A 27,650-nucleotide genomic window follows, 5' to 3' on the forward strand; every position below is an offset into this window, starting at 1 on the left:
CCATTCTTTCTTTTCTGTCTTATAAACTTTTATGGCTGAGAACCAGACAAACTAAATCATGGGAGGAAAAAGACAGGTGTAGCAAACATGAGACATTTCATTGTTTATTTTTCAAATTTCTGAAATGTGCTTGTTGGCCCTGCATGCCCCTGGGCTAAGCTAAAGAGTAAATGGAAACAGTTACTATTTTCAGTAGATTGCCACCCAGGTAGGCAGAACAAACCCTGGGGAGTACTCATTCCTGTATTTAAGTTATTCTGGTGTGCCAAATGGGACTTGCAAGCAGTGGGATGTGCTTGTTCAAAGGCCTTGATTAATAATAGAACAATGTGATAAAAACCACAGTTATAGAAGAAGACTAGTATACATTCCTAGGACCACTTACCACTGAAAGGTGACATTTTAAACTCTTTTCACATATTATCTCTTTAATAAGTATACTTATTATTCCCACATAAAAGTCAAAGGAGACAAAGCTGCAGGGGAATCACAGGGTTTACAATCTGGCCGGGAGAGCTGGAACTTCAGTTCATGCCTGACCTATTCAATAACCTATGTTCTCAGACACTCCTCACCTTATAGATTTTAATTTCTTTCTAGTTTATAAAGTATACATACCTAAAACATTTCTCCTGCTGTACACCGAATAAAGGAAAATGGAGGCAACCATCAGTATCAGAGGTAGAAAATGCTTATTGAGTACCTGCGAATTGGGGTCATTCTGAGGCAGAAAACGTAAAAGATAAAAGAAAGGTTTCTTCTCTAGTAGTTGGTGGTTAATGCAGACAGCAAGTTCTGAAATGAATTCAACATCCTCTGTAGCCCTATAGGCTTGTAGCACTGTATCCTAGCTGACTCAGTACTGACTGATGCATATTTTGTGATTTAAAGTAAACTTTCATCTATATTTTCTTCAGTCCCTGAACAGAGTTGATTATTATGGTCCTCACTTTAGAGATAAGGAAGCCAAAGAAGATTCATATGGAATTAACAACTAAAGTCAGATACATTCCCCATAATAGGAGATAAAAAACACACTTTGTGGTACTAGGGGTGTCATGTGTGAAGCCCTGGTTTTGATCCCAAGCATTGCGTTAAAAATAGGAGTGGTGGTATTTGAAATCCCACTATAGAGGAGTGAGAAACAGGGGTATCATAACTCAAACTTATTCTTGACTACTTGACAATTTTAAGGTTAGTCTGGGGTACAAGAGACCTTAGCCCCAAAATGAAAATACAGAGTGTGATTTTTTTTATAACTTGATTCAGTCATTGCACATATCCTTGCAGTATTGTATGGCATAGAATAAATACATTAAGAGTATTGAGAAATGCACCCAAAGTGTAGACATGTAAGTAAGAAATTATAGTAGGACAATAGTGTGATTAAAATGATGCTGGACCCTTTGAATGTGCCCACAGTGTTTTTTTCTCTTTCTGAGAAACAGAGTTGAGTTCCTCTCCCTCACATGTGAATACATGTTAGTGACTGGCCTCCAAAGAAAGAGATTAGGCAGAAGTCATGCAAGGTGTCCAAGACTTGAGCAGGAAAAGCAATGTGGCTTACAAGCAGTGCATTTTTCTCTAAGCACATTCTGTTAGGTCACTTGCTAAGGTAGACACCGACCACCATATTGAGAATACTTGTAGGCCAGAAATAGAGGTCTATATGCTAGGAAACTAAAGCCTTCTGGAAATCTCATACATGAACCAAGAGCACAATATACACACAAAAGAATAACTGTGTCTGAGTTGTCACAAAAGCTGAGTGGTGCTGAGTGGTAAATATGAGAAACATGAGCAAGAGTTCAACAAATTGGTGAAACACTTAACTGCAAGACGTCCTAGGCAAAGAGGTGTCTGTGTGCACACATATGTGGCATGTGCCACAGTTAACACACTTAAAATTTCACAATACAGGATAATAAAAAAAATCACACAGCTCAAAATGAATAATAATTTTGAGGAATTCATCATGATACAATGTAGCAACCACTGTTTATGTAGTGATTTTGATCCATTTGTATTGGTTTGGAAGATAGGAAATTGATTAAAACATTGTTGGAAATCTTTACTTCAAAGCCAAAACCCATAGAATGCTGTCATATGAGGAGTAACGGCTATTCAGAACAGTCACTTTTCTCTGGTTACGTCACTGTCTGGGAACATGTTTTGAAAACTTTAGCTTAATGTGGAGCCAAGCATATAACAAATGAAGAGCACCTGGGTTTCCCTGGCCCTCACTGCTTCAATGCTGCTCCAACAATCAGGAAGAAATTAACATTTTATAGCCGATTAAATGTGTTCCCTGGCATCATGCTACCCATCTGAAATTTTAGTAATAGAAAATACCAGATCTAATGGTAATTCTATGCCATACCGTGTTTATTGATTGGCTGTGGAGTGCTATGTATGTGTTTCCCACCGTGATAAGCACATAAACCAAACCTTGATATGTACAGAAATCTCTAGGCATCCAATTGCAAGTCTACAGTTTTCTAGAGGTAATAGCAGTTCCTGTTAATCACAGTAAGTAAGACGGCTGTGTACACCTGAAGAAATGTCTGAGCATTCAAGAACTTGTTTTGTTCCTCCAGGAGATCCAAGTTTGGTTTCTTCCCAGCACCTGTATCTAATGGCTCACAACTGTCTATAAATCCAGGTCTAGGGAATCTGACATTCTTTTCTGGCCTTTGTGGGCACATAGACACACACACACACAAATATACGTATAGATAAATATATAGAAATAGGAAGAAAGAGAAAGAAAGAAAGAAAGGTAGACAGACAGACAGACAGACAGACAGACAGACAGACAGATAACCAGCCAGCTCAGTCAGTCAACACATTCTCCTGGGCAGGAGTGAGGATTGAAAACAAACAAAAAAAAAAAACAAAACAGTTAGACAAAACTATAACATGACGCCAGCCAGTTCAGAAGCTGAAGCAGATGTTTTATTTTCCAATTTGCTTTTATACCACTTTAATTACATGCAGAATGATAAGATCAGGTCTGAGTTGAGGAACAAGCAAAGTGATAATCAAAATCCTGTAAACACCTTTCGGGAAGCTAGTCCGGATGACCAAGACAAAAGGACTGCCACACAGGCTTTGCTGAGCCGACTCTGAGCTTTACATTAACTCAAATATAAATGTTCTTAATCAAGGCCCATTTCCTGAGCCCAAGTCCAAAGCCAGATTACTGCCCTGGGCTTCTTTCTTTTGTCCTGATAAGGTCAGATTCCCACAACTGTCTAGAAGCTAAGCAAGTGGCCCCAAAAGGCTTTTGGACTATTTCAATGGTTTGTGATAACTGGGCAATTTAAATGATAATCAGTGGAAAATTGGGGAGAGGTTAGCATGGTTCCCTCTTGGCTACAAGAGCTGCCTTAGTACAGTTTTGATAAGCATTGTGATCATGTTCCAAACATGCCATAATTGTTATATTGCTCACTAAATTAAGCATTAATGGTTAGTTAAAGCATATTCTTATTCTGTGAATATTCTCACTGTTAGGAGTCCCATAAGAACATTGATCTACACAACCTTATCAAATATACAGAGAACCTAGTGGAGATCTATGCAGGCTCTGTAATTATTATTCTAATCTTTGTGAGCCTGTATGATCTCTGCTTAGTTAGAACTGTGAGCCTTGTTCTTCTGGTGTTCTTGACCCCATCTGGCTCCTGTAATCCTTCCTCCCTTTCTTCTCCAGGGTTCTCATAGCTTGGCCTAATGTTTAGATATCAGGCCTTGAATCTGCTACCATCAGCTGATGGAGGAAGTTTCTCTGATGACCACTAGGTAGCATCATCCAGCTTCTGGTTCCTGGTCATCTAGGCAGTGCGGGACAAGGGCTACCTCTCATGGCTTGGGTCTCAAGGAAGACCAGTTATTGGTAAGCCACTCCCACAAGCTCTGAGCCACCGTTGTCCCAGCATACCTTGGAGACAGGACAGGCTGTGGGTCGAAGATTTTGTGGCTGGGTTGATGTCCAAGCCCCAGCACCAGTTGAGGTTCCATGTCCTCAATTACTAGGAATCCTCATATGGCCACCCTCATAGGTTCTGCCTTCCAAATGTTCACAATTCTAGTTTCTTCCCATACTTTTTCCTTCCATCTCTCCTTCCCCAACCTTGCCCCTCACGTCCCTGTCCCCACATCCACCATCAGTTTACCTGCAAAATCTATTATATTTGCCCTTACTAGAGAGATCTATGTGGCCACCCTTCAGATCTCCTTGTTACATAGCCCCTCTGGATCTAAGGATTGTAGTATGATTATTCACTACTTAACAGCTAATATCTACAACTGAATAGATATCATGTTTGTCTTTCTGGTACTGAATTGCCTCACTTATGATGATTTTTTTTCTAGTTTTATTCATTTGCCTACAAATTTGATAGTATTATTTTTTAACAGCTGAGTAATACTGAACTGGGTAGTGTGCCACATTCTCTTTATCCATTCTTTGTTTGATAGACATTTGGTTGTTTCCAGTTTCTGACTATTATGAATAAAGCTGCTATGAACATAGTTGAGGTAAGATGGAGTGTTAGAAAAGAATCCACTAAAAATTTAATATTATGATCCTGAGAGTTAGAGTTTTATTTTATAAGTGAAACAGGAGTGGTGCAGAGAGGAGACACATGGATTGAAGCATGAGAACATTGAAACAAACACAGGGGGAGGTCCCTGCTCACAGACTCTAGCTACAAAAAGAAACAAGCTACTTCTGATCTCCATCTGTGACCAGAGCTGGAGCTGTCCCACAGCCACCTGGATCCAAAACCTGCCTGCAGAGAGCTTGTCTGCCAGGAATTCTCTCACTCCTAAGCCCACAGCTGAGACCCCACTTTCTAACCACTGACTGTCCAAAGAGAGACCTGCCAGGAGTACACAGGCCACACGGAAAATGGAGCAGACTCAGACTGTACCCTTCAGATATAAATCTGTGCTCAGAGCTGGGGCTGTCCCACAGCCTTCTGGAACCAAAACCTGCCCACAGAGAAGCTGTTCTTCAAGGAACACTCTCATTCCTAAGCCAACAGGTGGAACCCCACTTTTGCTCCACCGAGTGTCCAAGGAGAGACTCACCAGAAGCATGCAGGGCATGGGAGCCGTGGGGGCCTGGGAAAGGAACCTTCTGGTCTCCATCTGTGCCCAGAGCTGGGGCTGTCCCTCAACCCTCCAGACCCAAAACCTGCACAAAGAGAGCTGGTCTCCCAGTAGAGCTCTAATTCCTAAGATCACAGGCTCACAGGCCTATAGGAGAGACAAGCTCTAGTCAGAGACAGAAGACCAACTAATATCAGATTTGATGAGCTGGCCAGAGGCAAGCACAAGAACTTAAGCAACAGAAACCAAGACTATTTGGTATAATCACAACCCAGTTCTCCCACCATAGCAATTACTGGATATACAAACATACAAAAGCAAGATTTGGATTTAAAATCATATCTCATGATGACGATAGAGGACTTTAAGAAGGTCATAAATAACTCCCTTTAAAAAATACAGGACAAAACAAGTAAACTGGTAGAAGCCCTTAAAAAGGAATCACAAAAATACCCTAAAGAGGTACAGAATACACAAAAGAGGTGAAGGAATTGAACAAAATCATCCAGGATCTAAAAATGAAATTGCAAACATTAAAGAAACAAAACAAAGGGACAACCCTGAGATAGAAAACTTAAGAAAGAGATCAGGAGACAGAGACACAAGCATCACCAACAGAATAGAAGAGATTGAAGACAGAATTTCAAGGACAGAAGATCAGCACAATACTCAAAGAAAATGCAAAAAACCAAAAAAACTCCTAAACCAAAACATCCAGGAAATCCAGGATACAATGAGAAGATCAAACCTAAGGATAATAGATATAGAAGATAGCTAATATTTTCAACTTAAAGGGCTAGTAAATATCTTCAAAAAATTATAGAAGAAAACTTGCCTAACCTAAAGAAATATATGCCCATAAACATAAAAGAAACATACAGAACTCCAAATAGATTGGACCAGAAAAGAAATTCTTCCTGTCATATACTAGTCAAAACACCAATTGCATGAAGCAAAGATAGAATATTAAAAGCAGAAAGGGAAAAAGGTCAAATAACAAATAAAAGCAGACCTATCAGAATTACACCAGACTTTTCAACAGAGACTATGAAAGCTATAAGATCCTGGACAGATGTCCTACAGACCCTAAGAGAACACAAATGCCAACCCAGGCTACTAAATCCAGCAAAACTCTCAACATAAAGGGAGAAACCAAGATATTCCATGACAAAACCAAATTTATACAATATCTTTCCATAAACCTAGCCCTACAAAGGATTATGATGGAAAACTCCAACACAAGGGGGTAACTATACCCTAGAAAAAGTAGGAAAGTAATAGTCTTTCAACAAACCCAAAAGAAGATAGCCACACAAACATATTCCACCTCTACCAATAAATAAATAAATAAATAAATAAATAAATAAATAAATAAATAACAGGAAACAACAATCACTATTCCTTAATATGTCTTAACATTAATGGATGCAATTCCCCAATAAAAAGACATACTCTAACAGACTGCATATGTAAACAGGATCCATCCTTTTTGCTGCATACAGGAAACACACTTCAGTGACAAAGACAGATATCTACCTCAGAGTAAAAGTCTGTGAAAACATTTTCCAAGCAAATGGTCCCAACGAACAAGTTTGAGTAGCCATTCTAATATAGAATAAAATTGACTTTCAACCAAAATTATCAAAAAACATAAGGAAGAAAACTTCATACTCAACAAAATTTTCAGAGATGAACTTTCAATTCTCATCATATATACACTAAATGAAAGGGTAACCACATTTATAAAAGAAACTTTACTACATCTCAACACACCACTCTCATTAATGAACATATGTCATAAAACAGAAACTAAACTGAGTCATAGTGAAACTAACAGAAATTATGAACCAAATGGAGTTAACAGATATCTATAGAACATTTCATCATAAGACAGAAGAATATACCTTCTTCTCAGCAGCTCATGGTACCTTCTCCAGAATTGACCATACATTCGGTAACAAAACAGGTCTTAGTATATACAAGAAAATTGAAATAATCCCATGCATCCTATCAGATCACCATGGACTAAGGCTGGTCTTAAATAACAACAGAAACAACAGAAAAGCCACATACACATGGAAGCTGAACATAACTCTATTCAATGATAACTTGGTCGAGGAAGAAACATAGAAATAATAGTGAAGACACAACATACCCCAACTTATGGGACACAATGAAAGCAGTGCTAAGAGAAAAACACATAGCTCTGAGTGCCTCCAAAAAGAAACTGGAGAGAACATATAATAACAGCTTGATAGCACACCTAAAAGCTCTAGAACAAAAAGAAAAAAGGCACTCAAGAGGAGTAGACAGCAGGAAATAATTAAATTCAGGGCTGAAATCAACCAAGTAGCAACAGGAAGAACTATACAAAAAATCAACAAAACCAGGATCTGGTTCTTTGAGAAAATCAAGATAGATAAACCCTTAGCCAGACTAACCAGAGTGCACAGAGAGAGTATCCAAATTAACAAAATCAGAAATGAAAAGGGAGACATAACAACAGAAACTTAGGAAATTCAAAACATCATCAGATCCTACTACAAAAGCCTATATTCAACAAAACTGGAAAATCTGGATGAAATGAACAATTTTCTAGACAGATATCAGGTACGAAAGGTAAATCAGGATCATAACTAGTAAAGAAATAGAAGCAGTCATTAAAAGTCTCAAAACCAAAAAAGCCCACGACCAGATGGGTTTAGTGCAGAATTCTATCAGACCTCCAAAGAAGACCTAATAATCTCCAAACTATTCCATGAAACAAAAACAGAAGGAACACTACCAAATTTGTTCTTTGAAGTCACAATTATGCTTATGCCTAAACCACACAAAAACCCAACAAAGAAAGAGAACTTCAGACCAATTTCCCTTATGAATATTGACACAAAAATACTCAATAAAATTCTTGCAAACTGAACCCAAGAACACATCAAAACAATCATTCACCATGATCAAGTAGGCTTCATCCCAGGGATGCAGGGATGTTTCAATATATGGAAATCTGGCCACATAATCCACTATTTAAAGAAACTCAAAGAAGAAAACCACATGATAATCTCATTAGATGCTCAGAAAGCATTAGTTAAAATTCAATACCCATTCATTCTTAAAGTCTTATAAGGATCAGGAATTCAAGGGTCATACCTAACCATAGTAAAAGCAATATACGACAAACCAGTAGCCAACATCAAACTAAATAGAGAGAAACTTGAAGCAATCCCACTAAATCAGGGACTAAACAAGGATGCCCACTCTCTCCCTACTTATTCAATATAGTACTGAAGTCCTAGCCAGAGCAATTAGTCAACAAAAAGAGGTCAAAGGGATACAAATTAGAAAGAAAGAAGTCAAAATATCACTATTTGCAGATGATATGACAGTAAACTTAAGTGATTCCAAAAATTCTACCAGAGAACTTCTAAACCTGATAAACAACTTCAGCAAAGTGACTGGATATAAAATCAACTCAAACAAATCAGTAGCCTTCTTCTTCTCAAAGGATAAACAGGCTGAGAAACAAACTAAGGAAATTACACCCTTCACAATAGTCACAAATAACATAAAATACCTTGCTGTGATTCTAACCGAGCAAGTGAAAGGTCTGTATGACAAGAACATTAAGTGTCTGAAAAAAGAAATAGAAGAAGATCCCAGAAGATGGAAAAATCTCCCATGCTCATGGATTGGCAGAATTAATATAAAAATGGCCATCTTGCATAAAGCTGTCTACAAATTCAATGCAATCCCCATCAACATTCCAACTCAATTCTTCTTAGACTTAGACTTAGAAAGAGCAATTTGCAAATTCATTTGGTATAACAAAAAAAACCCAGTATAGGGAAAATTATTCTCAACAATAAAAGAAATTCTGCGAGAATCACCATCCCTGACCTCATGCTGTCTTACAGAGCAATACTGACAAAGACTTCAGGGTATTCTACAAAGTTGGCAGGTAGATCAATGGAATAAAGTTGAAGACCCAGACATCAACCTACACACCTGTGGTCACTTGATCTTTGACAAAGGAGCTATAATCATCCAATGGAAAAAGATAACATTTTCAATAAATGGTGCTGGTTCAACTGGAGGTCAGCATGTAGAAGAATGCAAATTGACCTATTCTTATCTTCTTGTACAAAGCTCAAGTCCAAGTGGATCAAGGACCTCCACATAAAACCAGACACACTGAAACTAATGGAAGTAAAAGTGAGGAAATACCTTGAACACCTGGGCACAGTCGAAAATTTCCTGAACAGAATATCAATGCCTTATGCTCTAAGATCAAGAATTGACAGATGGGACATTATAATAATGCAAAGTTTCTGTAAGGCAAAAGACACTTTCAATAGGACAACATGTCAACCACCATATTGGGCAATCCTACATCTGACAGAGGGCTAATATCCAATATATACAAAGAACTCAAGGAGTTAGACTCGTGAGAATTCAATAATCCTATTTAAAAATGAGGAACAGAGCTAACCAAAGAATTCTCCACTGAGGATTATCGAATGTCTGCACCTAAATGAAATGTTCAGCATCTTTAATCATCGGGGAAATGCAAATAGAAACATCCCTGTGATTCCACCTCCCAGCAGTCAGAATTGCTACAGGTGACAGCAGATGCTGGCAAGGATGTTGAGAAATTAGAACAGTCCTCATTTACAGTGGGATTGCAAGCTGATACAAGCACTCTGGAAATCAGTCTGATTCCTCAGAAAATTGCATATAGTACTACCTGAGGACCCAGCTATATCACTCCTGGGCATATAGCCAAAAGGTGCTCCATCATATAGCTACAACACGTGCTCAACTATGTTCACAGCAGCATTATTTATAATAGCCAGAAGCTGGAAAGAACCCAGATGCCCTTCAACAGAGGAATGGATACAGAAAATGTGGTACATTTACACAATGAAGTACTACTTAGCTATTAAAAACAATGGCTACATGAAAGTCTAAGGCAAATGGATAGAACTAGAAAATATAATCATGAGTGCGATAACCCAGTCACAAAAGAACAGACAGGTATGGACTCACTGATAACTGGATATTAGCCCAAAAGTTCGGAATATTCAAGATACTATTCACAAAGCATGTGTCACTCAATAGGAAGCAAGACCAAAGTGTGATGCTTCAGTCCTTTTTAGAAGACAGAACAAAATACTCATGGGAAGAAATACAGGGACAAAGAGTAGAGTGGGATGTGAAGAAAAATTCATCCAGAGACTGCACTACCTAGTGAACCATCCCATGTGCAGCGACCAAACCCAGTTCCTATTGCAGATGCCAAGAAGTGCTTGCTGACAGGAGCCTTATATGGATGTCTCCTGAGAGGCTCTGCCAGAGCCTTTCTGATTCAGATGAAGATGCTTGCAGGTAACCCTTGGACTGAGCATGGGGACTGAAATGGAGGAGTTAGAGAAAGGACTGAAGGAGCTGAAGGGGTTTGTAACCCCATAGGAAGAACAACAATATCAAACAACTAGATCCCCTGCCCCTGAGAGCTCCCAGGGACTAAACCACCAACCAATGAGTAGTACACATAGAGGGACCTGTGTCTCCTGCCACATATGTAGCAGAGGATGTTATCATCTGTCATCATTAGAAGCCCCTGGTTCTGTGAAGGCTAGTTTCCTCAGTGTAGGGGAATGCCAAAGGCAGAGTGTGTGTGTGGGGGGGAGTGGGAACATCTTCATAGAAGCAGGAGGGAGGGAGAGAAATGAGAGAGGGGGGAATGGGATAACATTTGAAGTGTAAATATGTAAAATATCGAAAAAAAAGAAGAAACAAACTGCTCTGGGTAAGAGAACTGAGAGTGGCTTAACTCAAAGACTGGTTTATTTGCTTTTAGAATAGATTTATATACAGAGTTTTTCCAAATCCCATGGGGAATTTCACCATGATTCAGAACACTTAAATTCTATAACACCTCAAAAATACATAACAGGTGTATAATATAGAAGATAATAATAAGTTGAGGTCTGAGGCTCCAGGTAGAAAACTTAACAGAGAGATGGTAATGTTCTAATAATTCTTACAGAATACTCTTATTGTCTCTAACATGGGCTCCACAGGAATTTTCAGTTAAAATCCTGGTTTGACAAGCTACCTACTTCTTATTAGCAGGTATCAACAGAAGTATGATTAAATTGTTTTTATAGTTAGAAGGAGAAAATACAGATTTTGCCCAAGTCGCACAGGAAATTCTGCCCAAAGTTCACAACTAGTACAGGGAAAAATGCAATGGCTTCAAGCAGCGAACATAATAGATAAAAGCTGCCTACTTCCTATAGGCAGGTATTAGTAGAACTTTACTTTAAAGATGGTATATTATGGTCTGCAGGAGGCTCATATTCTCTAATATGGGCTCCAGGGGAATTTTGGGTTGATTTCCTGACATGACAGATTAGAGAGGCCTAAGAATAGGCTCATAGAGTGTTTTAGTTTACTTCATTTGTTTTAGATTGCTTTAATTTTCAAAATGAGTGTTATTTTGAGTTTTGTAATAATATTATTTCTCTGGGAGTCAATACAAGATACAAACTTTTATGGATGCCGATTAAAGGATATGCTGGTTTGGGAAAAAAGGTTTTGTCTTTGCATTTTTAGAAAAGGCGATTAAGTTCTGAGTATCTTCCAGAGCTATATGGCCCAGACTTGATAGAGGGAGACCCCTAGAAAACCTACATTCAAGAGAATAAAACAAACAGCAACAAATGAGACTTTCATCCTAACCAATCTTTACGTACACCCTACACAAACTGATACAGTCAATACAGACAGTTCGATGATACTAAAGTCTTGTTTTGAGATTCATGTATTACAGAATGTACAGCTTTGGTGAGTCTCATTGTTAGACATGCTGAACGGACCTGCTTGAGCTCCTGAACTCAGAGACTTTCAACCAGATCCAATCAGAAAAACATCAGATACTATGGTGATCATTGATGTAGAAAGTATGCTCTGTGTTTAGTTGAAATGTTCTGTAGATATCTGTTAGGTCAAATTGGAGTCTGTTAGCCCAGTATTTCTTAGTTTAGTTTTCCTTTGGATAGCCTGTACATTGGTGAGAGTGGAGAAATCAAGTCTCCAAATATTATCAGTGTGTGATTTAACCTTTATTAATGTTTCTTTTACAAATGTAAAATGTGTTTGTGGCATAGATGTTAAGAATTGAAACATAATCTTAGTGAATATTTTTGTTTGTTGAGTATGAAATATACTCTCTCATCTTTTTTATTGATTTTGGTTTTGAAGTCTATTTTGTTAGATATTAGAATATCTTCACCAACTTGCTAGGTCTATTTGCTTGGAAAACCTTTTTCAATCCCTTTTTTACTCTGGTAATGTCTATGTTTCATTTTGAAGCATGGATTCTATTTTTCCATCCATGCTGTTAATCTGTATCTTTTTACTGGGTACTTGAGTGTATTGATAATGAAAGATATCAAAGACCAATGATTGTTAATTTCTGTTATTCTTAGGAAGGTTGAGAACTACTACTTTAGTCCATTTTACTTTTAGGCCCAGCTCTCCCAGGTTCACATTGCCAACTAGAGTAGCAAACAATTTATATCATAAGACACTTGAGTTCATAATATAGAGCCCCATTTGATATTTTTATTTTGACTTTCTAAGAAGCTGGCCCATATTTGCAAGTACTAGAATCAGAGCAAGTCAGGGCCCTATTCCCAGATCTTTCTTTATCTTTCAGTAGCTGACGTATGAACAACAGACAGGCCAATGAATGTTTCTGTTTGAATCTCTTCCACCTTTGTCTTGAATGTCTCCCAATCAATGTTCCCCGAGTATGACTTTGTATAGAAGTATGAAGTGTCAATGACTCCAAATTTCCTAAAAGGTAATTGTTAATGTTCTTTCAACATTGGAGTTTGTATGCACATCCTTGCATCACAAAAAGTAATGGTGACCAGCTATTTTCTCCAAGTTACTCATATTCTAGAGACCCGTAAGACTCCATTTCATAGGCTTGGTGTCATCTTTGTCTCTTTACCTTTTCTGTACATGTTCCACTTTCCTTATGTTAGTGAAGTTTGACTGACTCATTCATTTATTCATTTATTATTTCTGTAATCTTCATTTCCTTACAATGATTTACCAAACACTAATAATATCTTGTCAATCATGATTGAAAGGCATGTTCAAATGTTGCAGTCCTTAAGGAACCATTGCTACCCATCCACCCATGTGCACTGCCTCCTTTGCCACACACCCATGCCTCATTTCTGGGAATGCAGTACTCACTCAAAAGCAATTAACAACAACAAAAGAACATGAGTGAATTAACTGATGAAGAAATGTATGAATAGAAGAAAAGTCATGTGTTAAATGCTACCAGAAGTTGTGAAACATTTTCAACATAGTTTCCACAGTGGATCTTCCGAGCAAAAAAAGGTAATAGAACACCTGTGTCCTGACTTCTAGGTCATTGCTTTAATGCTTCATATCACCACATCTGGTCCTTTCTAAAAAATGGCCACAGAAATCAATATTGTACTCTATCACTGCTTTCCATTGTAAAACATGGTGTTTTCAGGATATCACCAAAGGGAAGATTCTCATCATTTTATAACGAGTAAAAGTCACCAAGATAGTACTTTTGAAAATCACTTCTATTTACCATGTATTAGGGAATTTGTTAAACCCTCACTTAATCTCTCAAATAACTGCATTATCATGCAATTTTATTGACCTTATCTTATAGATAAGAAGTGGAAAGCTTAAAGAGATTAAGCAATGAGTCAGTCCCCACAGAACTAGTACATGGGGGTTTAGCAGATCTAACCTTACTTAGTCTCTGGAAAAGAAGAGTAAAGTTCAGTATTTGAATTTTTAATTTTTATTTTATATATATGGGCATTTTTTTTTCTGCATGTTTGCTGTGCACTGTGTATACGCAGTAGTTGTGAAAGCCAGAAAGGAAAGTTGGATCCCCTGGAAGTGAAGTTACAGGTGCTTGCTAGCATCCACATGGGTGCTGGGAACTGAGCCCAGGTTCTTCCGGAATATCAGCTCGTACTCTTAACCAGAGAGCCATCTCTCCTGCCCCACACCTCCCATGTTGGCTTTTTTGTTTGTTTATTTTCTGCTGAAAAAAGTATTGAAGTCACAGGTGTTTCAAAAATTATGTGGCTTTGGTATACAGTTCATTGTGATCTGTACAGGACCCTTTCTCTGGAGACAGAATTACTTTTAATTCGATATTTTAGGATAAACTTATAGGAAAGAAATTTTATAATACCCCAAACAAAGAAATTGGAGCTTGAGAAAGATGTCTTTACCCACATTCTTCCCTGTGGACATGGCATCTCTTCTAATATTTGTGCTTCTAATGACGTGTGTGAAGATCTGGAAGACCAGACACAAGGACAGACAGACAGAGGGGCCTGGGGGGAAGACAGACAGAGGGGCCTGGGGGGAAGACAGACAGAGGGGCCTGGGGGGAAGACAGACAGAGGGGCCTGGGGGGAAGACAGACAGAGGGGCCTGGGGGGAAGACAGACAGAGGGGCCTGGGGGGAAGACAGACAGAGGGGCCTGGGGGGAAGACAGACAGAGGGGCCTGGGGGGAAGACAGACAGAGGGGCCTGGGGGGAAGACAGACAGAGGGGCCTGGGGGGAAGACAGACAGAGGGGCCTGGGATTTAGTTACTGACGGGAATGCACTGTGGTATTTTAGGATTTCAGTCACAGTTTTTCTTTCTGCAAAATGGGGTTGATGAAGGATTCTTTAAAATAATATTTTTGATTAGTCTCAACCAGGTGTTGAATATTAGTCACTGCCTTTAAGAATTAGGAATTTTAGGAGGGAAACATACTTGTCCTAAAGAAGTAAAGGCAAAAATGGACTTCCCATAGAGGAGGTAGGAATTGCATAATTGGAGGTCCTTAAAAAAATTAGCCATGGAAATGATGAATTAGCCAAAAGCAGTTAAGAGGTTATATGTCTATTGTTGATTTGTTAGAATACTGCAGTTAACTCTTTAATATCAGTGGTACTAAACATACTCAGGCCTCTTAATAGGATGGGTCTGGAAGCCTGTGTGGATGGAGTAAAAAGATTGACAGTTCACAAAGTTACCAGCTGTCCAGCTCTCCTCAGTCAAGTCCTTCTAATGAACAATTATAGTTAGGTTCTAGCATATTAATAAATGCCCTACTGTCAGTGGGAAGAACATCAAAAATGCAACCGAATTTACTAGATTTGTTAAGAAGATTGTAGAGAACTATAAATAAGATTTCTAGGAAGACTGTGTGCAAGAACCTAAGACCAAGGTTTTTTATATTCTAGTGAGTAAAGGGTTATTGCTAAGTTAAGGTGCTGTAATATAAAAAGAAAGCACCTTGCTAGCAGGCTGAGCACTAAGAGGGAGTGATCATGAAGTTTGCATGATGCATGTGCCTTTGATCTTGAACAAAGAAGCCGGATTAGAGTATCAGAAACCTTAACTATAGTCCATAATCACTAAAAATAGGACTTTGTGGTATATTACTTCAAGTTGGAAATTTTTTCATTTATTCTTAGGTGGACAGGACATAGATTGTTTGGAGGTTGAAATATGCTTTGCCGTAGGAAGCTGGAAGTGAGTGTTTCTTTCATTCCTGCATTATATGTAGCTGAAGATATAATAGCAAGAAGTCAGCATGGGAGACACAGGATGACAGACATGAAGCTTCATTTCCTGGGGACTTTTTGGACCAGACCATAGACACACTGTTGTGTGTTTGGTCTAATGATGCTTATATCATGTTAATTTGGAGCCCCAAAATTTCACAAGAACTCACATGTCTGCATGTAAGACACTGAGGGAACTCTGCCCTCAGTTAAAAGCTAGTTGATATTTCTATTGCTACTAGACAAACTCTATTGCTGTTAAAGTTTGTCTTCCTGGGAAATTGTACAGCTATTGCCCCTTTGGTTATACACACTGATAACCCTCTACAATCAAAAGGAAGAGGTGTTTTGCTTCATTTTATATTACAATTAAGTAACCTTTATAACCCTTGAGGACGTCTGGGCTTCTGGCCATATTCTTGGAGGATTCTAGAATTTTCCTCCCACCCTGACTCCCAGTACCATGCTAGTGTGATTCCAGTGAATCTCTAGTGCCTTCCCAACTGCTTTTCTTTATAGCTCGGTGAATACCCCATCTTAGATTTCATGCTCTGCCACTTGTAATGACTGCTCATAATAAAACCAAGATATGACCAGCAGTTTTTAAAAGGTTGGAATCTTCCCAGGATGTGCAATGTGTCTTCCACAAGGGGACAGCTGTGATGAGAATGAGGGGGCTTACTACCTCTTTTTCCATGGATATAAAACTTTGTTATGGTAAACTAACCCTGTGATATCATATAAACTGCTGGCATTCTTGGTTATTTTAATGACCACTCCTTATTGCCTAATACTAAGCATTACCATCTGTCCCGTTCTTAATTATAAATGCAGCAAGAATTCACAATTACATCAGCAACAGTGGGAATAAAATGGATCTTGAGGCCTGTGCTTGCCACAAGGCAGCCCTCCTCTGATTTTTTCCTTCCACCGGAGGCACTGGTTAGAGAGGAGAATCTCTCGTCCTCTTCTCAGTATACTACAGTCAGAGGATCATAAACACTTCTTAGTGAGATGGAGAGCTGTGTATTTTCTGTCTTCAGAGCTAGGGAGTGTGTGGGCAGTTCTTTCTCACACTATTGGAAGTAGACGATGTGATCATCCTGCTGTTATTGGCCAGTGTTTTTGTGAAAAGAGAGGTTGTTGTAATAACCTAATGCTATGAATCACATCCATTCCCCAGAGAAGGGGTGGGGGTGGAGAAGCTTTTGTCATTAGACTGCCTTGTCAATGGGAAGAAAATAAAGAACTATTTCTGGAGAAAAATTATGTAGAAATTGAAGACATAGTCACATCAGATTACTTAGGCTTTTTTAAGGTGGAAAATTTAATTAAATTATATGATTTATAAAATTACAACTCTTTAAAACTATCTCCTACAACAACACAATTGCTCTCTTTTCCGTCTACAGTGCTTGATCGAGCTGCTCATGGTGCTGGAAGTGAGCAGAACAGGGTATCCTCTGAGCCACTCTGGTGTGCTTGGAGTCCTCATGACTTTCAGCGCCTCGGTCGTCTCCCACTCTGGTATTGGGTAGCAGGGAGATTCTTGTGGAGTTTGCTATTTGGATTAATAGAGATATGTGAACCCAAGCCTCTCTGTGTGTTTCTCTGTGTCTCTGGGTCTCTGTGTCTCTCTGTCTTTCACTCTCTCTGTCTCTCTGTCTCTGTCTCTGCCCCCTGCCCCCCTTGTGTGTGTGTGTGTGTGTGTGTTCATGATATATGAAAAAAAGCTATTCTACAAAGGCTTAGTGCTTTGCCCCATGTCTTATTATACTCATTCATGGTGGACCTGTAATTAGAAGTCATGTTTTCCAAGACTGTTCCTTCCATGTCGCATCTAGACACTTTGTTAACATTTTTCCATTCTTAAGAATGGAAAATTTACTTTCGCAAAGAATAACTATAATAATGACCGTTTGTATGCTAGGGTATTTTATGTTTTTTTTCAGAAATCTTCAAAGTACTTTTAATACATGTATTTCCATTCAACATCATGAAACAGTGTTGTCATCTTATCCTTACTTTCAACCTACAGCTGAGGAAGTAGAAACTCTGAAAGGCCAGGTTTCTTGTTAACATCTTGCTGAAAGCCTAAACCAGGTCTGTCAGACTCAAAGCTTGTGGACTTTAGGTGTTTCTGAGAGGACTGTCAATTTTATATGACTGCACATAGGACATGACTGAAAGATAAAACAACACCAATACACATCATTTAATAACTGTGGTTGAGACATTTGTAGTGTCATGTGTGTGTGCGCATGTCTGTTTGTCTGTCTGTCTGTCTGTATGTATGTATATATGTATGTCTCTTTGTCTGTGTGCTTATGTACCTACATGCCACAATACACTTATGGAGGTCAGACACAGCTTACTGAAGTCATTTTTCTTCTTTGACCATGTGAACCCTAGCTACAGAAATCAGGTCATCAGGCTTGGTGGAAAGGTCCCTTTACCTGCTGAGCCATCTTGCTAGGTCAAGAATTGTTTTAGGATGAGGTAACCAAAGCATTTTTCTTTACTTATGTCAATATTTCTGTACTTTGTGTGCATTTAGTCCCATGGGTAAGAAACAAAAAGCATGAGGCTGCTGGTTGGTAATGAGAATAGTTACAAAACAAAACAAAAACAGAACAAACCATATCAGACAACATCTACAAAAGCTCTTCTGTCCACATGACAATAAGTAGCTCATTAATGAAGAGACGTCTACATTTCGCTGTCAAAGTTCAGTTCCAGACCAGTAAGGGTCAAGCTGGTGCACGTTCTCAGTGAAGGCCTGAGAACTCAAAGGTTGGCAAAAAGAGAGAAACCTGAGTCCCAAGTTTGTCTCTTCCTACCATTACTCTCCTCCAGGTGGGAAGTTCCTTCTGCACTCAGCTGGCCTCTGGGCTCCTATTCATTTCCATTCTATTCTATTCTATTCATTTCCAGTGTGGTTTAATGATTCCTCATGATAACAACACCACAGTGGCTTCCCTCCTCTGTGTAAGGCTCTCAACCCTGCTGGCAGGCTGTCCCTGAGCTGTCTGCACCTATGATATGGTAAACAAGCTCCTGAAAACCAATCCTTTTGAACAATAAAACTAAATATTTTAATCTTGGAAAACTCATGTCGGGAAAATGCTAAATGTAAGCATTAACATTCGGAGCTTTACCCGTGTGGCCTGATTCAGTCTCCTTTGCCATTTCTTTTTGCAAAGTCTGTGGATAATTTATAGAACCCAGGCTTACAAAACAGCCAGAAGCAGCCCTGTTCTGATGAGAGAAGCATGGGCTAAAGAGTCAGCCAGCCCTGAGGGTGAGTCCAGGTTCGACAGCCTGACTACTGGACATCAAATGCACTCTCTGAGTCAGACTTGGCCTGACTCAGAACTGTGACCATCACAGAACTCAGCGCCGCTGGACATAGTGTAAGAACCAAGGCAGCTGCTGCCTGCACTGTCCTCAATTACAGAGTAGCACAGCACTTAATCTCACACCATCAAAGTCTTGAAAATTTTGTTTATGATGTTTTTTCCCTCGTTAGAAAGCTTTTGCGAGATGAGTGTTAGGCAGAAGTTCTTTAACACACGAAATGGAGCTATTTTATTGAAAGAAGTAGGAAATGATATTTCTCCAGTTTTACCCCTTATTTTATTTGAGGTTAGTCTCTTCCTTACCCTTTCACTGTGGGCAAGGTGGCAGAGGAATTCTCTCTGTTCTGTATCTGCATTAGGAAATATCTTGTGTATGCCAAGTACATCTTTGTGAGCATATTGTTTGTTTTAATATAGGCTTTTAATGTCAAATACCTCTCACAGTTCCAGTATAATTATGATGGCTAAAAATACTTATTAAAAAGTACATTAAAAGATAAAGCTATTTTGAGCACTCAGGGGCACATAAGCAGGTTATTATTTTTACATAATTGTATTAAATCAGGCATGCGCTGGCCAAACACATGCTTTTATATAGTTTCTTTAGAGCTTAATTGAAATAATGCTAACATAAATGAATGTGAATTCCTTTGCCAGTTCTTTAAAGGAAACAGTAGAGTCTGGCATAGCTCAAAGGGCTATTAAGTGAAACAACCTGGCTCTAGTGCTGCAGGCTTTGGATCTTTAAATAGTCTCCTAGATCAAACCTCCCTCTGCTACCCAGAAGGATTCCATATGTGCTCCCTTGAAATTACTTACCCCTTCATCTTGAAGTGGGCTGAGCTGAGCTGCATGTGAGGAGAGCAAGGCAGGGTGGGTACCTTTCTGTGGAGAGCATGTGAAGGGCTCCATCTTTACTCAAGAGAGGCCACCTGGCTGTTTGCTCTTCTGTTCTCTCCCGCTTCGCTCTCCCTGCTGCCCCTTCACGTGTGAGCTCCTGTGTACCAGCATGTGCTCTCCTTTTCTTAGAAATGGCATTGGATGTTTCTTAGAAATAGAAAAACAATTTGGGGATGTGGGATGGTAGTGAGTACCAGTGCTCTCTGTGAAGAGAAATCTGCATTAGTCCCTTAATTCTACTAAGCACACAGGCACATTGAGCAAAGCAATCAGGCAGCCACATGCAGCTCCAGATGTACCACACATATGGATCATTGTCTATGCTGCTGATGGAGCTGGCAGCACTTTAAAACCTGGCCATAACACATATGACCCCCTTGCTTTTTTGCACTGGCTTCTAAAGCGCACTAATCTAGCCACATTATCTTGGTAACATTTCCAGAATAGCAAATATCTGTTCTCAAGTTGTAAACTCCACAGGCTCCCCTAGCATGAGATGGCAGCTCAATTTGTTTTTAAGTGCCAGTGAGGTGTAGAAAGCTTTGCTGTCATCCTGACTCTAAACAAAGGGGCAAGACTTTGGTATGGGATGAAGAAATTAAATGGATTGGATTTGCCGTCCTTCAGGGTCTGAACCCCTTCCACTCTAAGCCTCCCAACTTTATTGGAATACACTTTCTAATCTCCTGTCTGGCCAGTGCTTCAGGTATGATTTCCAGATGAGAGCAAATTACTTGTGTTTTGTTAATGCCCTATTTTCAACCTCTCAGAAGTCCTCATCAGCTGAAGTGCTCAGGGTGGAGATAAGGAGAGTTATCTGGCTATTTATAAATTATTGTTAATGGTCTAACCCCTGCTGATTGTAAAAAAAAATACAAAGGAGAACAAAAGTAGCATTGTGGTCATTTGCTTTTTAGCAATTACTTTGCTATTTACATACCCAGATGATTACCTTGAACACCATTAAAAAGAAATTGCACAATAATACATACCCAGTTTACAATATACATGGCCTTTAAGAAAAATAATTCTTATTCATTTTACTGTGTTCAAGGTTCTGCCCATAACTGCCACATGAGTGTTGGGGATTTGTAGCAATTTCCTAAGGTACATAGGAAGGAGAAATCCTATTGTTTTTCAAGACAAAAATGATACATTTATATGAACACTAAAAATTCTTATCTTTTTAGCTTACTTGGAAACATTTTATTGAATACCTTCATACATAATAAGGAAACTACTTTTCTTTGGCTACTATTGTTTTTCTGTTTTGATTAGTTCTATGAAAGGACATAGAAATCCAAGGTCTATCTCAGTATAAAAAGGCAACAGCCTAGATATAACAGAAAAAGTTACCTTGATTCATTCCCTGAATACCTCACTACAGAGAACTTAATGGAGGTGAAAGTGAACTTTATGGAGGTGAAAGTGAAAATCGAGTTAAGGGATGCTCTTGGGTAGAAAATGAACATATAATTACATATGTATATATGTTTAAACATGATGTTTTAAACAGGGTTAATAATCATTATTGACTTACATTTAGAGATCAGAAATACATTTTGTAGTAGTAGCAGTTTTGGAATTTTCCTTTATATTAAATATCTTAGATTTCAGTGAAGGAGAAACAACCCTGTCCCGCTTTGTCATTTGTGGATGTTTATTTTAAAATTATAGTAAGCGATTTTTGGTCAGAATTCCACCAGACTAATTTTAAACCAAGTTTGCTGACTCCAACTAACCATAAATGGTTCCACAGATCTAGGCTGCAGAACAGGAAGTGGTTTCCTAGGATGCCAGGAATAAGTTTCTGATGGAATAATAATGGACAGTTTGGAAGAATTTGTTTATGTAATCTGAAATTATAAGTTAGAGGTTATGTTGTAGCATGCATTCCTCCCAGTGATGGTCCATTGCACAGTCAAAAGGAGAAAAACCTGCATCCTACAAAGGGCTCTCTTAACACTAACATTACTGATGAAGTGATCAGAGGACATCTTACAAATTATCAGACAAGTTTCATTCTCAAAAGGAGCTGTGAAGTTGGACACTCTAAATTACTCTAACTCATCTCTGAAGCAGGCCCAAGATTGTAATGAATTTACATCCATTACAAACCTCAACTTACTGCAAAAATAAGGTCTAGAAAAGCGAACAAAGTACACCAGTCACCCATATGGACCTTGTGAACTGATCCTTGATGAACTGCAGACAACTTGGCTTCTTCTCTCATGGAATGTATTTTGTAGGAGGCCTCAGATTGTCTATATCTGTTGTCCATCTCTGTGCTTCCAATGTTGGAGCATATTGCTGGATATCCTTGGAAATAAGACTTTGCTGCTTTGTGTTTTCTCTTCACCATTCTCTGATAGGGGGTTGTCTCAGTTAGGGTTACTGTTGCTGTCATGAAACACCATAATCAAATCAACTTTGAGAGAAAAGAGTTTATTCAGCTCACACTTCCATATCACAGTTCTTCATCAGAGGAAGTCAGGCAAGGAACTCAAGCAGGGCAGGCACCCAGAGGCAAGAGCTGATGTAGAGTCCATGGAAGGACTGTCTTGCTCCCCATGGCTTGCTCAGCCTGCTTTCTTACAGAACCCAGGACCACCAGCCCAGGGATGGAATCACCCACAATGGGCTGAGCTCTCCCTTCTCAATTCGTAATTAAGGAAAGGCCTTACAGCCAGATCTTATGTATCTTATTTTCTCATTGAGGTCCCCTCCTTTCAGATAAATCTACTCTTATGTCAAGTTAACATAAGACTAGCCAGCACAAGGATGTTTGATTTCTAAATATTCTGCTTGTTCCAGTCTTCTCTTTGGATTGTTAAGTTCATTATAGTACCCTGGGCAGCAGATATTTCAGCCTGCATAGCATCTAAGTCTTCTGGAAACAAAACCTTGATTATTCTTAGAACTCTGCCTCCCACTTCGCACTCAGGTTCAGTGGTATGCCAGTAAAGACACAGCTCTCCACTGCCTGGAGGCAGTCAAACGAATCAAGATAGATCATCCACACTCTCTGCTTCTGTTCTGAGAACTCGAGGTTTGAGCAGAACCCTTTAAACATCTCCGATATTTTCCCAGGTCTGATGCATAGTTTAACCGTGGAGTCTATAAACTGCCCACAAGTTGCCTTTCTTTTAGTCTAGTTGGCAAAAATGAGTTGTTCGCTGACAGAGTATCCTTCGAGAGCCTCCATTTTCTATTCCCTACTTATATGTCATAGTGCCTAAAGCACTTTGAAAGTACAGAGAAGGTTGTTCTGTAAGATTCTGAAGTCCAAGGAGTCATAATAGCTACAGCACTTTGAAAGCACAACAAACTGTGTCAGGGAAACCGACTGCATACCTGGATATGATAGGACCATTACATTCCTGAACTCACACTAGCTGAGAATGCTTACACAAGACCTGTACAAGACCAAGTCATTTGACATCCTTACACATATTGAGAAGTTGTTAGGGTCCACCCATAAGCTCCTCAGTTAGGAGGTTTGGATAACTGGGACTTTCAGTTGTAAGAGGGTTTCTTTTTCTTTAAGGGTGTCATTCCTGGAAGGTTGATTGCACTCTAGTGACTGGCCCCGTACCCAGAAGTATATGTGCACTATAAAATGGACTTACTGGGTTCTTAAACAAGAAAAGGAAGAGTTGGGTGAGGAGTTAGGAAGAGGAACTGTGGCCAAATATAATCAAGCACGTAGCATGAAATTCTCAAAAAAAATTGAAAAACTATTCCAAGTTTTAGTATTCAAAGAAATTATAAATAAAACTTAATATTCTCCATTTCACTATTTCATTTCTTACCAGTTTTAGATACTTGTAAATTTAAATAAAGAAGGTAGAGATTAACTGGAACTATATCATCATTATATCTAATTTCTTTTTTTAATTTTAGAGATTTTAAATTTGAAAAATTATTTTGAAAACAGAACTGGGTTCCAAAATTTCTTATACTCTGTGCCCTCTGCTACTTAGCTCTTACATCAGTGGGGACATGTCACAGTCCCTCAGCCAATCCTGAAGCATGATCTTGAGATAAAGTTCCCTACTTTATTCCAGTTCCTCAGTTTCCCTCAATGTGCTCTGTCTATTCCAGAATCTTCATCAGGATCTACAGCCCATTTGGAAGTCACATCTCTGAAGTGACATAGTTCTCAGACTTCTCTTGTTTTCAATGGCCTTTCTTAATTTGAAGAGATATTTTGTGGGATGCTAGTTGGAATTTCTCTAATATATTCCTAAAACCTGGTAGACTAGACAGGGCATTCTTGGGAGAAGACCATAGAAGTAATTTGCTCTTGTCAGATCATACCAGCTTATACTCTCCACTCATGCTAACAACAGAGGTTGATTTTTGTTAATATTAACCTTGAAGTTGATTTAGTTAGATGACTCCACAGTAAAATGTGTTCATTTTCCTCCTGTTTAAATACTGTATTCTCTGCATTTGGTACTTGCTTATTTATTATTTTACTTACGTTGTCTCAGGAACTTGTCAAGATTCATCTAAATCCCTTGAACATAATCTCGTTGTTGTTGTTGATGATGATGTTGTTGTTTTGGTCATTTTTACTTCCTTATTTTCTCTTCCAATTTTTTCTTAGTTTATCTAATTTATTACTATACAAAGCCAAATTTATTTGTTTATTTGTTTATTTGTTTATTTTTTGAGAATGGATTGGTATGTTTGCTATTACTGTAATGTCATTGTTTCTAGATTCTTCCAACTGAAAAGGGAATTATGCAAAACAAACCATAATTTTATTGTGTATATTTTTGAATTCTTTTATTTACATTTCAAATGCTATACCTTTTAACATTTCCCGTCCATAAAACCCCATCTCATGCCCCATCCCCCTTTTTCTATGAGGGTGTTACCCCACTCTGCCTACCTGCCCTGACATTCCCCTACACTGGGTGTGTCCAGCCTTGGCAGTGTCAAGGGCTTCTTCTCCCATTGGTGCCCAACAAGACCATCCTCTGCTACACATGCAGCTGGAGCCATAGGGCTGTCCATGTATACTCATTGGATGGTACTTTAGTCCCTGGGAGCTCTGGTTGGTTGGTATTGTCCTTAAGGGGTTACAAACCCCTTCATCTCCTTCAATCCTTTCTCCAACTCCTCCAATGGGGAACCCACTCTCAGTTCAAGGTTGAGCTGTGAGCATTTGTCTCTGTATTTGTCATGCTCTGGCAGAACCTCTCAGGAGAAAGTTCTATCAGGCTCCTATCAACATGCACTGCTTGGCATCAGCAATATTGTCTGGGTTTGGTGGATGTATGTATATGGGCTGGATCCCCAGGTGGAGCAGGCTCTGAATCGCCATTCCTTCAGTCTCTGCTCCAAACTTTGTCTCCATACTTCCTCCTATTAATATTTTTATTCCATATTTTAAGAAGGACTGAAGGATCTGCACTTTGGTCATCCTTATTCTTGAGCTTCATATGGTCTCTTGATTGTATCTTTGGTAATCCCAGCTTCTGGGCTAATATCCACTTATCAGTGAGTTCATACCATGTGAGTTTTTTGTGATTGGGTTAACTCACTCAAGATGATATTTTCTCGTTCCATCTATTTGCCTAAGAATTTCATGAAATTGTTAATTTTTAATAGCTGAGTAGCATTCCATTGTGTAAATGTACCACATTTTCTGTAACCATTCTTCTGTTGAAGGACATCTGGGTTCTTTCCAGTTTCTGGGTATTATAAATAAGACTGCTATGTTCATAGTGGAGCACGTGTCCTTGTGATATTGGAGAATCTTATGGATATATGCCCAGGAGTGGTATAGCTGAATCCTCAGGTAGTACTATGTACAATTTTCTGAGGAACTGACAAACTGCTTTCCAGAGTGGTTGTAGCAGCTTGCAATCCCACCATCACTGCAGGAGTGTTTCTCTTTCTCCACATTCTTGCCAGCATCTGTTGTTACCTGAGATTTTGATCTTAGCATTCTGGCTGGTATGACATGGAATCTCAGGGTTGTTTGATTTTCATTTCCCTGATGACTAAGGATGTTGAATATTTCTTTAGGTACTTCTCAGCTATTTGATATTCCTGAGCTGAGAATGATTTCTTTAGCTCTGTACCCCATTTTTAATATGGTTATTTAATTCTCTGGAGTCTAACTTCTTGAGTTCTTTGTATATATTGGATATTAGCCCTCTATCAGATGTAGGATTGGTAAAGGTCTTTTCCCAATCTGTTGGTTGCCGTTTTGTACTAATGACAGTTTCCTTTGCCTCACAGAAGCTTTGCAATTATATAAGGTACCACTTGTCAATTCTTGATGTGAGAGCATAAGCCATTGGTGTTCGGTTCAGGAAATTTCCCCATGTGTCCATGAGTTCAAGGTTCTTCTTCACTTTTTCTTTATATTAGTTTGAGTGGATCTGGTTTTATGTGGAGGTCCCTGATTCACTTGGACTTGAACTTTGTAGAGGGCAATAAAAATAGATCAATTTGCATTCTTCTACATGTTGATCTCCAGTTGAACCAGCACCATTTGTTGAAAATGCTATCTTTTTTTCACTGGATGGTTTTAGCTCCTTTGTCAAAGATCAAGTGACAATAGGTGTATGGGTTCATTTCTGGGTCTTCATTTCTATTCCATTCATCTACCTGCCTGCCTCTGTACCAATACCATAAAGTTTTTATCGCTATCGCTCTGTAATACAGCTTGAGATCAGGGAGGGTGATTCCCCAGACGTTCTTTTATTGTTGAGGATAGTTTTGGCTCTGCTGGTTTTTTTTATTATTCCAAATGAATCTGCAAATTGCTCTTCTAACTCTATGAAGAATTGAGTTGTAATTTTGATGGAGATAGCATTGAATCTGTAGATTGCTTTTGGCAAGATGGCCATTTTTACTATATTAATCCTGCCAACCCATGAGCATGCGAGATCTTACCATTTTCTGAGATCTTCTTCAACTTCTTTCTTCAGAGACCTGAAGTTCTTGCCATACAGATCATTCACTTGTTTGGTTAGAGTCACACCAAGGTATTTTATGTTATTTCGGACTATTGTGGAGGGTGTCTTTTCCCTAATTTCTTTCTCAACCTGTTTATCCTTTGAGTAGAGGAAAGCTACTGATTTGTTTGAGTTAACTTTATACCCAGTCACTTTGCTGAAGTTGTTTGTTAGGCTTAGGAGTTCTTTGGCAGAACTTATGGCCTCACTTAAATATGTTATCATATCACCCACAAATAGTGATATTTTGACGTCTTTCTTTCCAATTTGTATTTCTGTGACTTCCTTTTGTTGTCTGATGGCTCTGCCTAGGACTTGAAGTACTGTATTGAATAAGTAGGGAGAGAGTGGGCAGCTTTGCCTAGTTCCTGATTTTAGTGGGATTGGGTCATGATTCTCTCCATTTAGTTTGATGTTGACTCCTGGTTTTCTGTAAATTGCTTTTATTATATTTATGTATGTTCCTTGAATTCCTGATCTGTCCAAGACTTTTAATATGAATGGGTGTTGAATTTTGTCAAATACTTTCTCAGCATCTAAGGAAATGATCTTGTTTTTTTAATTTGTTTATATAGTGGATTATGTTGATGGATTTCTGTATATGTAACCATCCCTGAATCCTGGAATGAAGCCTACTTGAAAATGATGGATG

General features: G+C 38.8%; 1 protein-coding gene and 1 non-coding gene across 5 annotated transcripts in view; one reads left to right on the forward strand and one right to left on the reverse strand.

Moving 5' to 3' along the window:
- The window catches only part of LOC148004747 (uncharacterized), a 122,111-nt gene extending 101,966 nt beyond the window's left edge, over positions 1–20,145 (reverse strand). The window contains exon 1 of the transcript XR_015625445.1: positions 19,938–20,145. This is a non-coding gene — a transcript (uncharacterized LOC148004747). The remainder of the gene's footprint in view (positions 1–19,937) is intronic.
- The window catches only part of Cpq (carboxypeptidase Q), a 569,822-nt gene that overhangs the window by 192,482 nt on the left and 349,690 nt on the right, over positions 1–27,650 (forward strand).

Source organism: Rattus norvegicus, chromosome 7, assembly GCF_021556685.1.
Source record: "Rattus norvegicus strain SHRSP/BbbUtx chromosome 7, alternate assembly SHRSP_T2T, whole genome shotgun sequence".
Taxonomy (NCBI): domain Eukaryota; kingdom Metazoa; phylum Chordata; class Mammalia; order Rodentia; family Muridae; genus Rattus; species Rattus norvegicus.